Genomic DNA, 12908 nt, shown 5'->3' on the forward strand with positions numbered 1-12908 from the left:
AGAACAAAATAACCTATGTTCAATTACTTACTTATAAGTAACGCATAGAAGTAATCATCTACATGCGCTACTTTTGGGAGTTGGCATGTATGGAATACATACGATGGATCCTGTGATGTCTACCTTTATGTCAGGGTGACACAGGCTACAGCGATTGGTGAAGAGAAAAAAACTCAATTGAGGAAATGCCCCTACCACATTGGCCTTTGGAAAAGCTCTGGTGCGTCTTTTTAATTAGTGGTTAATGCAAGAGGGCCCAGCTTACAGGAAGGGGTATCACCACTGGAAAGCAGGCTGAGCAAGCCATGAAGAGTAAACCATTGAGCAGCTCTCTTCCATGGTTTCTGCATCAATTCCCGCCTTCAGGCTCCTGCCACATTTCAGTTCCTACCTCTACTTCCTACAACTATAAGTTGTACCATTTGCAGTGCTAAACCTCTGAGGAAGGAGGAAAATGCCACCTTCTTCCCAATAAAACATGAAGTAACAGTTTTCTTGTGTAGATCACTATTTTACAACTCCAGCCATGTCTGCGTCTGTGTCTCTTACTGTTCTTTGCACTGCGGATCTTTAGACCTCGAGAGCATTTTTCTTTTCACATCCATGCGTCATGACTTCTTTTCCAAAAACAAATCCGTAACTTGAGGTTTTTGTTTGTTGTTGTTGTTGTTGTTGTTTCTTCTGTTAGTAAATGTACTAGTGGCCAGATTCTGAAGTAAAGAGTTCATGTAATTTCTGGAAACGTAAAGAGGACAGTAAGCTTCTTATGAAGCCCTCTCTGGGAATGTCCTAAGTGTACTTGCAATCTTTGCACTCTTTTGGTCACTTACATTGGCAGACGCCATGCAGAAGAAACTGAGGTGGGCAAGGGAGCTTCTTGGAGACAGTCAACTGTTTTTGCACAGCTGGAATGGATGCACCTCAGCAAGCTCAGCCCCAGTGGTTCATGCCTGGATTGCTTCTTCCTGCTGCTGTGCCTTTGTGTTCATCATTGCTCTATAGTCTGGAGTGATTGTTTCGTGGGATAGAGTTCGCTCTACTGTATGATTTTCCTACAGATTAATATGAAGATGAACTTTCACAGAATAATGCTGTGTAGATGAATTAATGAATTCGATTTAATTAGTTTCAGGAAATGAGGGTAGTTGGTAAGGAAGAATCCGTAGATGGTTTAGGTTATTTTGCCAGGAAGATATATAATAAAGATAGAACTAAGAGTAGTATATGACCCTCTCGGTAGAGCAGCGCAGTGGGCCTTCAAGTGTTACAGCACATAGCTGTGCTTGTGGAAAGAAAAACAGGCTTGAGGGCAAGTTAATGGTCCAAGAAAACATTCATTGTAGAGTGGGTCTGAGTTCCTAGATCTTGTCATCTAAGGATGTGGTCACAGGTTTCAGTGGGCACCATGAAAAGCCAGGTTATGAACAAGAAGGAAATGATCCACTATGGGTGTAAGAATAGCAAATAGGCGGTTAGCCAGGTTCTTGGTGCAGTGGGTGTTATCAGTGGAGTCTCATGAGTGTTCACAGTGGTGAGAATAAGCCACTGTGAATGCTCAGCCACAGGTGTGGGGGTGTCTATATTAGCCTCTTCCCTCCCAAGGCTCAGGGAACGTCACAGAAGAGAGACATAAAGAATATAAAGCCTGCAGAATGAGGAAGACGGCTGTAAAATGCTGTTTTCTGGAAACGGCACTGCTACTGACGTACACTGACACCCAGCAGCTGTGCTTACCTGCACAAGATTTGCAAAAAAATATCAAGGCAGGGAGGATGAGCAGCATGGATAGGGAAAGAGACTACCAGATGAGGCCCTAGCACTAGCTGGGGAGCTGTTGGCAGTGGATGGCTTCTGTGGGACAAAGAGTCATTTTCCTTTGGGCAAGTATCCACTGCTGGGTTCCTTGTGCCCCCATGGATAACTGCATAGCCATGCTCATATGGGCAACACTAGCTGGACTTAGTGGGTTAAAACAAACAAACAAACAAACAAACAAAGATAAACAAATAAATGAATAAGGAACCATGACGTTAAAAAGGAGATGTATTGGGGGATCCTCGGGGGAGTTGGAGGGGTGAGTGAAGGTGGATATGATCAAAATGTATTGTATACATATATGAAAATTTCAAAGAGTAAATAGAAGTATTATTTTCAAAATAAAAGTAGCACTGGGTGGAAGAAAGGCGTTTTCTTAGTGTGATTTGATCTCTTGGTGCTGAATAAACACTTTTCTGAATCTCCAAGACAAAGCAAAGCCAGAAAATAGCAACAGTGTATGTTTTTAAACTAAGAAGCTCTATAAGTTAGGGCTGGAGAGATAGGTCATCAGCTAAGAGCACTGGCTCATCTTGCAAAGGACGCGTGTTCAGTTCCCAGAACTCACATGGCAGCTCTCAACAACCTCTGCAGGTGGTCCAGAGAACCCAGTGCTTTCTTCTTGACTCCACAGGTACCTGGCACACATGAGGTACACAGACACACACGCACACACACACACACACACACACGCACACACGCACACACACACACACACACATGAAATAAAAGTTTGTTTAAATCTTTAAGTGGAATAAATATATCAATAGGAGCTATGATATATAGAGATATCAATTTATATCATTTTATTGTGAATAAATCTTTTTTTAAAAGCACATTATTACCCTGTTGCACTTATTACAAATAATGATAAAGTTTTAAAATCTACCTTCTTGAATAGCTGAGTTATCAACTTCTCCAACCTCCACTCTTCCTGTGTCATTTTATTTCATATTATAGCAAAAAAGGAGGCACACAAGTCACTAGTATGTGGATTTTACAACAGCTCTGGTATGCTGTGAACAACCACCATCAAGCATTAAGCTGGTTTTGTTTCATTGTTCTTACTGTTGTGGTAATCGCCATCATGGTCTTTGGACATTCTCAAGAATATATATGTCGCTACTGGTATTGATGTCTTCATATACCTACCGACCTCACTGTCAAGAACCCACATGTCTCCACAAAGATGTGATCAAACCAAGACTTTAAGTAAATATTGGCTCCTCCTTAACTCAGCTCTGGAAGTTTCTATACAAAGAAATGCCAACACACGCTTTTGTTCCAGGCCTTGCTTTGCTTTCATACAGTGAAATCATGTAATATGAAAAACTGTTCCCACAGTCTCTGTGTTGGAAATTTTGTGTTTGCCAAATCATTCCATTCCTGTGCTGATGATAGGTACAGGCACATCATGGGGTAGAAGCGTCACACATTAGCATTTTAGAGTTTTCCCTTATCATATACAATGCTAAGAAACTGTTGGCGTCCTGGCATCCTTGATAGAAAAATGGAATAAGTTCATCAATTTAAAAATATGAACATGTATCTTACTTTTGGGGAAATAAGGGTTTTTATTACTAGGTTGTTTAATTTCTCAAAAATCAAAGGTTTTCCTGGAAATACCATAAATATGTCCAATGTTATATAATGGAATACTTGTATTTCTCTTGAAGCCCTTGTAAAATACAATATAATATGATATAATATACTTTTCTGAACCTTAAGAAAATAGCCAAGAATGATTTTTGTTCAAAATGCTGCCAGGAACTCCCACTCTTTAGTAGGCGATGTGGAGCACAGAAACTTACCTCATGCTGCAGACGATGCTTGCTGATAGCAAAGGTTTACTTTCAGAAACAGGATAAAGCATTGACTTAGAGGAAACCTTGACCCTCATCTTTTGAAAGATTTAGTTTCCCTTGTTTAGAGTGTAAGTGCTTCTGAAACGTGCTTAAGAAATAGCTCTGGCACACCAGCCCAGATTGACCTGAGTTACCGTGAAAGGGCAGAGAAGTGGGCTGGCTATGACAGTAAGATGCATTCCTTGATGGGTATCTTTCTGAGAACTGGTACCCCGTCGAGGGCCAGTATGCCTTCCACTTGTCCTGGAGATGGAAGAATACATCTCCATTATGAACGTTTGGGTGATAACCCAGTTCATTCTTTGAGGCGGGGAAAGTATTGGCTGTCCAGCAGAGACAAAAATGTGAAACGCAGAGATGCAAAAATAACTTCTATTGAAATGGGATGACAGTTCCTGGCAGGATGAGCTGATACCTAGATTTGGGAATCCATCAAGGGGGATCTGGTCTGGGCATTTAATCAGATTCATAGACTCTCCAGCTTCCTTATCATCTACCTGGATATTGCCCTGGCTGGCCATTCCTTATTGCCATGTTTTGCTGTCACATCCCCTGGAAAAAGAAGTGGTAGTCCTAAGATACATGTCCCTCCCTGTTCTCCCTATGTGCCTGTGCCTTTAGAATTCTCTCAGTGGCCTGTCTCACAGATGACATTTGCTGCTGCCAGGGGTGGAAGGGCAGTGATTGCTCTATCTGCCTCACCCTGAGAGTGCTTAGGAGGTGTTGATCCAGGACTGGCTCCTAGGGCTGGTCTACAGGGCTGCAATAGAACCCCAGCAAACAAAGACACCTGGGGTTTCATTTGTAAGACCATCTGGAGTTTAGTAGCTTTGATACAATGAGAATTGCACCTAGCAGTGCAATTAAGACAACGAAGGCCAAAGATTAGTATCAGGAAGATGACAACGAGGGGCCCAAAGGATGAACAATCCAAGTCCAAGAGGGGAGGTAGACTTTGATCTCTTCCCATTGACCTGGAACTGGTTTGAACTGGTTGGAGGGTGTGCATGCAGGTGGCCTGTTTTGTACAAATCCTGAATATTAGTCTCCTCCCGGGATGAGGGGCTTACATAAGTGCAACAAGGTGAATTTAAAACTGCACGTGTTCCTCACTGGACAGCAAGCAGTACGGCCAAAGGCAAGCATTTGTGAGCTAAACCATCTACAGACATCTTTCCAAGAGATGAAGTGTATGTGGTACTTTTTGTGTAATATGTCTCTGCTTTGGTTAGCTCTATGACAGTGTTTTAGTAATAAGCCAGACTAATTTACAATATGGCCCCTGGTGATGTTTCCCTGACTTCCTTTTATATGGATCCTGGCACTTCCTTTAACATAAGAAGAGGTTGAAGGGATGGTACAAAAGTACAATGTTAGAGGGGGTGGTGTGGGGTCTGCTGCATAGTGTACCCTGTATCTAATTCTGAAAATAGTTCCGACACTCCATACTACCGTAAAAAGTCTCTTGGAGCCCTTGATTGCTTGGCAGTCTGAGGAAGGGGATAGGTCAGAGTAGGTGTAATCTGTTCCGAGCTTGGACTGCACCTTCGCCCTCATGTATCACCATATGTGACTCATGATTGGGGAAATTGGCCTTCTCATGAGAGACTATATCTCCTTATGGCTAGAAAGTTTGAAGAAAGACTCAGTTCCCTGAGAGACTCCTTACTCAGGTAGCCCACAGAGAAGCAGGTCATCAACCAGTTGTATGGAGACCTGATCAGTTCATGTGAAAATAAATGGGGCTTATCTCTAAATCCTTGGGATGGTAAAGCCCTAGTGAATTGTGCATCCCTGTGAGTAGAATCCTCAAAGACAACTCCGGGCACACTATTCAGAGACTGTGTAAAACCTCTTCAGAGGCTGGTCCAATATGCCTCAGAGGATGAGTTTTCAGGGTTGTGGAGCTGGAGAAGAGAGCAAAACAGAATATCTGGTTCTTGTGTCCACTGGCAAGTTTAGAGTGTGCCATTCTACTTGTAAAGTTACCCGGGGCTCTTCAAATTGGACTGGTATTTCAGGAACTTAGACTGAGGGAGGTGTCTGAGAACCCCTGAAGCTCAGGAGTCATGTTACCCTCCCATGATTTTCTCTGCAGCTGGGACACAGTCCAGGTGGAGGAGGACCATATCCATTGTAGTTCTCCCCTTCTTGGAGCATTCCCTCCAGAAGTGCCCTGGATGTCAATAGAGGAAGCAGGACCAAGGGGAGCCTGAGGCATCTTCTTTTTGGGTAATTCTCATAACAGCCAGGATGTCATTGTCTTAGCCAGGTTTCTGTTGCTGTAATAGACAGCATGACCAAAATCAGCTTGGAGCAGACATGTTTTATTTGGCTTACTGGTGATGGTCAATCTTTAGGGGAAGCTAAGGCAGGAACCTGGAGGCAGGAACTGAGGCAGAAGCCCTGGAAGAGTGCTGCTTGCTGGCTTGCTCCACAATGGCTTGCTCAGACTCCTTTCTATAGCGTCCAGGACCACCTGCTCAGGTATTGCACTACCCCAGTAGTTTTGGACCTCCCACACCCATCATTAATAAAAGAAATACCCTGTGGACTTCCCTACAGGCAATCTGATAGAGGCATCGTCTCAACTGCAGTTCCTCTTCCCAGAGAACTCAAGCTTGTGTCAAGTTGACAAAAAGCCAACCAGGACAGTCATTATGTCATTTGCCCTGTTTCTTTTCTTCTGTTCTCTCCCTTTCCAGGTCTCTGCTGTAATATTCCCAAGTGGCAATCTGAACGAATTGGTCCAGGCTGACTCTTGCCTGGTCCAGCCAGCATCTCTTTCCATTTTCTATAGATCTCTGGGACTGGTTAGGTCAAGAATTTATTTTTCAAGAGATCTTTACCTCCAGCGACCGTGGGATTACACCAGTGGGTTTCCCGATTGCTTCCCCAAGTCTCTGGAGGAAGGTTACAGGGGGCTCACTGTCTCTCTCGAAAAAGGGGGGGCTGATTGCAAGCAACTGAAAGGCTTCATTTTTGGCCCTCCTTAGGACCCCCCCCCCAATCATCCAGTGAATGAAATGTTTTCTGTTGCAAATGTCGTACTGGTTAGCGGTGCCCCTTAGAGAATTGTCTTAGCACCGCTTCAGCTCCCATGGAACCCAAAATATGGAGGTCCGGCGTTTGGGACATATGGGAGTCATTGCCCTAAGCTACAACTGCTCTATTACTCTCTATTTTTCCACTAGGGTTAAAGTTTGATCTAATATTAGCATGGCATCTTTCCAAGCGGAAGTCCTACCCAGTGTTTTCCTGTAGGAAAGCTGGGACATATTGAGCAAGAGTCTCAGTGGAGCCACCTAGTGCCCTTTGGATAGCTTTTAATCCTGTCACAAAAAAGAGCCTGTGGACTTTGGGGGCCCAAATTTCTCCCTTTTACTTCCTGTAGGGGAAATAGCCCTGAAACCTTTGGAAGGGGAGGGGTATACTGGGCTTCCTTAGAGACCCCAGAATTCAGTGGGCAGGATTCAGGAGGAAGCCAACTAGAGTTAAGGAACCTTTGAAGAGCTGGAATGGAACAAAGGGATTGGGTTGGGTCAAGAGATGGAAAAGAAAGCTCTTGGCCTTTTAAGAGAGAAAGGTTCAGGCAAGTTGGCCATAGGATCTAGTTGGCATTTGCTAGCCAGTCCAAGACATTACTATCATGTAAAAGGACAGTTGTACACGGGGGACCTTCGGCCATTTTCCTTCATTTTTGTAAAATAAGTCTTACTGAAGGAGGATGTTACAGTGAAGGCTCATGTGGAGTGACTTTCTCCTCAATACCTCCAGGGGATATTGGGGCCATGACTCCTGGCCAAAAAAAAAAAAAAAAAAATCGCTAAGGCTCTACTTTCTCCCAATGTTTGAGAAGACAGATCCTGGAGACAATTTTCCTACCTGTGATGAGATGAAGGCGAAAACAAAAAGATGTGCTGGGTTAGATTTTCTCTTCCTTTATCCACACTCTCTTGCCTGTCTAGAGGGACATCTGTCACCTGTTTGCTGCAAACAGCTGGTCAGGTTTACTTTGTCCTGGGGAGAGCCGGGCCGCCTGGTGGTTATTATTTTTTTCACTTATGTATGGCTCGGCCCCTGCCATCTCCCAATTTTCTCACTTAGATTTTCCTTTAAGGACCATTTCTTTTATGACTTGTGTCTCCAGCATGCAGGAGCTCCATCTAGTAGGCTCTCGCTCCTTACAGTTTAAAAAAAAAAATACTGTAAATACTTTTGAAATTACCATTCCTTAAAAACAGAACTTCTGCCATGTGATATCTTGGATGAAGGGATGAAGGAGGTAACTGAAGTTAATTAATACAAAGTTGGCTGCAGTCTGCCTAGAAAAGGATTGGAGTATATCTCTGTATCTCTGCTGGCTTTAGAAGTATTAAGCTGAAGTGTCCAGTAGTCCCAGTGGCCATGAAACATAAAAGGTCTCTGGGGAATCTGGTGAAAAGCCACCAGAAGGCTATTAGCTACTATAGTCACAATTCCTTTGGTCACACCAAAAACAAGCTGTAGTAGAAGTTTTGGTTTCTTTAAAACCCAGTTAGTTAGGTTTTTGTTTTAATCTCAAGTGTGGGATGTGGGGCTGCCTTTCGTTTGTCCACAGCTGATGAAAGCTTTCTGCAGCTCAAAGAAGGGTGTGGTCTTTGCCAGCTGTAGTTAGCTTAATTCTGAGGGCTCGAAAGGGTATAAATATCAGAGGAGAGAGAGAGAGAGAGAGAGAGAGAGAGAGAGAGAGAGAGAGAGAGAGAGAGAGAGAGAGACAGAGACAGAGACAGAGACAGAGACAGAGAGAGAGAGAGAGAGAGAGAGAGAGAGAGAGAGAGAGAGAGAATGCTTCAAGGGACACTCTGAAAAAGGGAGAAGGCTGCTGTATTTGCTGTTTGCTGGACTGCTGGATATTCTGACTACTGAGATTGATGTTGCCCCCAAAGAACCCGATGACCCTAACCAGCCAGAAGTAGCTAAAGATAACTTTTACTCCTTTCCCTACTAACTTTTCTCTCCTACGTAGTGGTGGTGGTGGTGGTGGTGGGGCAGCGGGGGAGGGGGGATTGGTGGAAGGGAGTTAGAGGTATAAGAAATCTAAAATAAAAGTTAAAAAAAAAAAGCACCTACAATAAGTAGGATTGGTGAAGAAGATGATAGTCCAGATGAAGAGTTTCAGGAAGAGGAGAGGCTGATAATGAGGAATAAGCCAATAAAAATGGCAACCAGAGGAGTCTTGATGGTGTACTAAAAAATGATTGAGGAGGGGTGTGTGTGTGTGTGTGTGTGTGTGTGTGTGTGTGTGTGTTTTGGCACTGCTCTTTCTCAGGCCTCCATGAAGAAATTAGTCCAGATGCCTCAAAGGTAGAGAGGTCATCAAGACATGTCAGTTGAAATGGTTTCTTTCTTCTTCTAAGTGTGTTCCTCCCTGGGAACTGACTGGCTCCTCAGGGCCCATCAGCTGTATCTCTTAGATCTAGGGTGGCAGTATTAATGCCAGTCCAGGTGCTCTACTGGACAAATTCATGGGTGAGATCTCCCTTTGACCATATGAGGTCAAAGCAAGCTATTCCCCAGAATCAGAACCACCAGTGTCTGCATGTCCAGAAGGCAGAGGGAGGGCTGACGTGGGGTTCTGAAGGTGTTAATTTGTTTGAAAGGTCCTGCAAACATGCCTGGGGATCATAGTCAATTCTGAGTCCGTTTTCACCATATTCAGGCAGTATACTGACTTTGACTAGGAGTCTACTCAGATATTGGAGGGATCTGAGATATAAAGGGGCAGGGGGTGGATCATAAATTATAGTCCCAAAAAGAAAAAACAAAAAACAAAATGCAGGAAAGGCAAGTGAGAAGGAACAGAGAGAGCAAGAATAACTGTTTTATTGAAACAAGCTGATGGTCCCCATCAGGGCGGAGAGGCCCCAGATTTGGAGTTCACTGGGTGGTGTCTGTGTTGGGTGTTTCATTTCCTTGATCATCCTGTCCAGTGTTTGTCTCTGGGTGGCTCTTCCTTCCTCCCACTGTTTGTTGCCCGGCCCTTGGAGAAAGAAGCAGCTCTCTTAAGTGGCCCTCTAACTCCCAAAGCACCCTTGAGCAAAGTGGTGTCTAAGCACCTGGCTGGCAGTCTGGTCATGTAAAAGGCTGGGGAGTTTTAGAAGACTAATTCCTTGCCTTTACCTTCTTGTGTGATGATCTCTTAAACAAAAGGCTCATTTTCTTTTTACTGAACAACATTTTATCTTTTTATGTAAAGCCCGAGCATCTTTGTAGAGCCATTTATATTAATGAGAATAAATTCAACTAATTTCCTAATGTATTGTCAGGTGGATTGGTTTTCTCAAAACATATTTTCAGAAAGACTGGGCGTAGGTGAGGCAGAATGCTTGCCTTGTGTGCATAAGGCACTGCGTTTGAGTCCCAGCCCCATAAACAAGCAGGATGAGTGTTTTATCTTTTGTAGTTGATATAGTATTGACTGGCTGCTCCAGACTCTCAAATAGTCACAAGAAGCCTTTTTTAAAGCAAAAGACTATGAACTGATTTTCTATGGTAACTGTACTCTTTTTGGGGGCGGGATTAATTGACTTAGTATGCACATATCAAGTCTTTTTGGAAATTTTATTTATGATCAAGTCAATATAAAACTTAGGGGTAAAAGTTAAAAATAGTGACTGAAATACAGATACTGGTCCCCTTTTTATCAGAGTATTTGTTCCTTCCATCTTACAACATGCTATATGAGGCACAACTATTTTTTACACTCTCTTCAAAGTACTTCTGTTCTAAATAATGAAAACTGGATCTTTCAGAAGATGTAGACAAAGGTTATGTCTAAACCAACACATTAAAAAAAATCCTAAGTCCATACTATTGGAAAATATCTGAAAACAAAAACAATGACATTTAAAAAAAAAAAAAACATTCTCCTAAAAGGGGGCATGTTAAAGCAGTAATTGCCTGTGCTACTGCAAAGGAGAAATGCAGCTGCTGCAAGCCTGTAGCTCCGTGGTGGTGGTACTTACTACAGCACAGTACTCAACATCCATGTGGTGCTGGACACAGAGAGGGGACACTCAAGCATCCAAATGTCCACTCCCCACACACTTCATGTCTGCTTTCTCTGTACTTATCAGCAACAGCAAAATTATTTCAAAATGTAGATTAAACTTTCTAAACAAGGCAATAAATTTGTTGGTCACACTTTAAACTGTCACAAATAATGAATGCTAAAACTTAGTCTTCAAAATAAATGAACCAAGTCAATTTGTGGTGCCGTGACCTTGCTTTAATAACACGCAGTTCGCTTTAATAACACGCAGTTTTTAAATCATTCATTTGCTAATCAAAACACTGTTATAATCTTTCATAGAGTGCCCTCCGTTCTAGTTTACTTCCTTAATTTAATGAGGCAGCATTCATTTTCTATGAAATGTTATTTAAGGTGATATTAAGATCAACAGAAATTCATTAAATATTTACAGGGAACATGTCAAACAGGAGACTCATTATTCATGCATCAACAGACTACTTTATAGACTAAATTATTTACATATTCTTAGGCAAAAGGCACACCACGTTAAGCTAACTCTCTCATCACGTTCGTATCCATCTCAGTTAGCTGTATGTGGTGGTAGTGGGTGGAGGTAGGGGCAGCAGAAGTCAACATCTGGATTCTTTCTCTATCCCTCCCCATCTTGTTTTTAAGACAGTCTTTTACTGCATCTGGAGATCGCTGTTTTGACTACAATGGTTGGCCATAGCGTGCCAGGATCCTCCCCTCTCTCCCCTCTGAGGTGTACACTGTCATAAATGACTTGCACGTAGGTGTTGCAGATTTGTATGCTGGTCCTCAGGCATCGCTAACACTTCACCCTCTGTGTCATTTCCCCATTCCCATATGGGACACTTTAGACAATCACAAAACACTAGATTTTCAGTACACCAAAAAGGGAGCATAAACCCAGAAGGCTGACCACGGAAAGATGCTGCCAGGAAGGAACATGGTGAGGAATCTTCTAAGTCATCAGGATAGACACGCGCAGTGTTTTCCGGGTATAGGATGAGATCAAACTTTGTAAATGTTGTTTTTAGATGAAGCTCTGTTTAATCACAATGCTTTTTATGTTTCCCAAACTATATAACAGAACAAGTGTTTAATTTCTAACTAAACATATACTGACAATCCCATCACAACAGTTAGATGAATCACTACAAATGCAAGATGAAAGAAGAGACTGTACATGTAATATAGCATCACATTTTGGATATTAGGATCCCAGAGACACAGAATTCTGCCATTTATAGAGATCAAAAGCCTTATTCCATTTGCTGGTTAGGTGTTTTTGTTTTGTTTCAACTTGACTCAAACTGGATTCATTTTGGAAGACAGAATGTCAATTGAGGAACCGTTGGCATCAGTCTGAACTGTAAGAAAAATCTGTGAAGCATTTTCTTGTTTAATGATTGATATGAGCCAGCCCAGTCCACTGTGGACAGTGCTAAGCCTGGGTAGGTGGTCCCTGGTTTGTAAGAGAGGAAGCTAAATCAGCCACGGGGAGCAAGCTAATAAATACTCCTCCAAGTTCCCTGACTCAGTTCCTGCCCTGACTGTGCACAGCAACGGACTGTGCTTGGGATGTATAAGCCAAACACGCCCCTTTGCTCCTCAGATTCCCTTTGGTTGTGGTGTTTATCACACCCACAGAGAAGTAAACCAAAACATTCTTGGTCACAGAGCAACACTATGATGTTATAGACTTGTACCAGTTCACAACACACATTTTTTTTTTCAAAGTAGGCAATGACATCAAGGGCCTTGTGCATGCAAAGCAAAAATCTGCCTCCAAGGTAAATCCCTAGACCATAGAATGCACTTGCAGTTGAATTCCAAGAGTAAACTAAATATAGTAGCTTCTTATATACTTAATTGATTTTATATTAATACAAGGAAAAACTTGAAATTTTTTCCAAATAAGTGACACTATTTTTACCAATGTTGGATTATTTCTTCTCCGCTATAATCATCATAAACTCTCGAAGTCTGGTCTTATGAGTGTATGCATCAGTATGTATTGATTTTTCATTATTAGACAATCTCGAATGCCAATGAATGGGGGTGGAAGCATAAAAGTCTACAGTGCAGCTTCAGCTACTTAGAATGTTCTTGTGATATTCCCTTCACTGAAAGGTGTTTCGATTTCAAAGGTTTCTATTAACTGTTGAAATGAAAGGTTCTGACTTATG

The sequence above is a fragment of the Acomys russatus genome, chromosome 17 (assembly GCF_903995435.1).
Source record: "Acomys russatus chromosome 17, mAcoRus1.1, whole genome shotgun sequence".
Lineage (NCBI taxonomy): Eukaryota > Metazoa > Chordata > Mammalia > Rodentia > Muridae > Acomys > Acomys russatus.